We start from the raw sequence: 2500 nt of genomic DNA on the forward strand, positions 1-2500 counted from the left end.
TATGCAGTATGTAGTACGTAAGTATGCTTACAAATATAAGTAGGAAAAGGCACTATTGTGTAACAATCCCTACTGTTAAACCTATTTACAAACCAATTGGTAATAACTAACGAACCAACATTTGAGAAAGGAACAAGAGTTTATATTCCTTAATAACTCGTCGAAACCTTGAATGACCTTGCTATGTTTAGGGTGTACGATAAAACTGCCTTCTGCATATTAAACAAAACCTGGTTCCCTCTATCCAAACCTAAAAACTTCCTAACTTTCTCCGCCGTCTCCATAGAGTAGCCTCCTAGTACATCAACTATCACATTAAACTGTGTGATAGTGTGGCCGGGGAACTGTTGGCGCATCTCCCATCTCAACGGCGCATACTTGTCAGTTTTCTCCTGTTCCTTCTGTTCTCTGTTGGAAACCCAAGGGCAGCTCATCTCAATAAGGATCACCTTCTTCTCCTTTCTGTCCACAATTCTCGCATCAATTCTGTTAGCCCCGACTTCCGTATTTTCAGCAAATACTGGGACATCCCAGTACGCGCACGCTCGGTCATTCTTGTACTCGGGTTTAGGTGAGACTGGAGAGTACCAAGGGGGGATACACAGGATAAGATCTAAGTCTTTCAGGAACTCGAAGAAAAGGATTTTCAAGGCTGCATTGTGTCTCTGCATGTACTTTATTATTATTTTATTATTATTATTATTATTATTATTATTATTATTATTATTATTACTATTATTTATTATTATTATTATTATTATTATTATTATTATTATTATTATTATTATTATGCGCCGGTCACGGCTGCACGTGTTTTGAGTTCGTCTCGGCAATTTTAACTCAAATCTCCACTCCAGTCATCTTCACCAAAAAATATCTTACGATAAATGACTTCTGGAACGTATTTGTGCGCTTTCTGTTCGTATTTTGTCCGTTTTCAGCTCCATTTTGGTGTAATTTTCATCGCATTCCTTGGAACTGCTCAAGCATCACAACCCTCGCAGAGTCAACAGAGTGAAGTTACATCTTTTCACGGATTCTATTCTAACGAAGTGATTCACCCTTTCCCCTTTACGATGGCCTTTGGCTATCTAAAGAAAGGGAGAAGAGCTGGCGTGAAGACAAGAGCTGAAGAAGCTAGAAAACAGTTTAATATTCCTGTGATTTCTTCACGGCGACTTCAGTATGCAAATCCGCACCTAACGCGAGGAGTGAATTTTAACAACCTTGTCGCAGTTTCCAAGACATATCATATCATATCATATATCTTTATTTACCCTCGGATTTTTAGAGTAGCTTGGTGTAGCTAATATCTCCGAGCATTTACCCTCCCAACCATAATACATCACAGAAGACGGACCACAACACCGGGAACTACATGCCCTACTCTTTGCGACAAGTGTGCGGGTTCTTTTACGTCCCACAGGATTATGAACATTGAAGGGTTGTGAGACGGGACCTCCGGCTTATCGTCCTTATCCGCGAAGACTAGAGAGTCTAACCATTTGCAGATGTAATTACAAAGGCAGCACTTTCTCAGTTATTTAAAGACCCTGGGTGTTGGTCCGGCCGGAGTTGAACTCACGACCTCCCGCGTGACAGCCCGTGCTCAACCAACTGAGCCACCGGTGCGCGGGTTAACCTAGCCACGAAAACCGAGCGTCAGTCCATTTTGTTCCTGCAGTAATGCTGGCGAATACTACACCCAACCTAAACCTTACTTCAGCTACATATCACAGAACATCTAATCTGCATTTATTCAGTGAAGATTCATTAAATATTCAATCTAACACCAAACTAACACATCTCAGCGAAGGCTCATTAAACATTCAATCTAACACCTCTCGTTTGGAAAACTATTTGCGGGTTGACACGCGTGTTTGTTTACAACGGGTCAACGTCCGTGAAGACTCTTTGCGGGACAACGTGCGGGATAGAAGTGTAAATTATAACAACCTTTGTTATATTAACTGCTCCAATGCCGACATCAATACTGGGAAATGTCTTCAATTTTGCATATGGAATGCTCAATCCCTTCGTAACAAAACCTCTGTTCTCCTCGACCATTTGTGTCATAATGACATTGATATCTGCGCCATTACCGAGTCCTGGTTCAAGACTAAAGACACTGTTGCGAGAGCTGAGTGCACCCCACCTGGTTATACCATCAAAAACCACTTGCATGCAGGCCGAGCCGGTGGAGGCATCGCTCTCATTTACAAATCCACTTTATCGCTTGTCAAAGTTGCCGCTGGCGAAAAAACATCCTTTCGATTCGCCGAATATACAATCATCTCGGACCTGAGGTCCGGTGCCGATAAAATCAAACTGTTGGTTATTTACCGTCCTCCTTACTCCACCGCTCACCGCGTCACAGTCGCCACATTCCTTGATGAGTTCGCCAATTATCTCGTGCCGATCATCCTGTCGCCTGAGCCCCTAGTGATTACCGGTGACATGAATATCCACGTAGATGATCCTGACGACTCTGATGACATCA

General features: G+C 42.5%; 1 protein-coding gene across 3 annotated transcripts in view; it reads right to left on the minus strand.

Annotated features, from left to right (window-relative positions):
- The window catches only part of LOC137993176 (sushi, von Willebrand factor type A, EGF and pentraxin domain-containing protein 1-like), a 109172-nt gene that overhangs the window by 35117 nt on the left and 71555 nt on the right, over positions 1-2500 (minus strand). The gene's annotated exons all lie outside the window — the stretch shown is intronic.

Source organism: Montipora foliosa, chromosome 2 (genome assembly GCF_036669935.1).
Source record: "Montipora foliosa isolate CH-2021 chromosome 2, ASM3666993v2, whole genome shotgun sequence".
In the NCBI taxonomy this organism is placed as follows: domain Eukaryota; kingdom Metazoa; phylum Cnidaria; class Anthozoa; order Scleractinia; family Acroporidae; genus Montipora; species Montipora foliosa.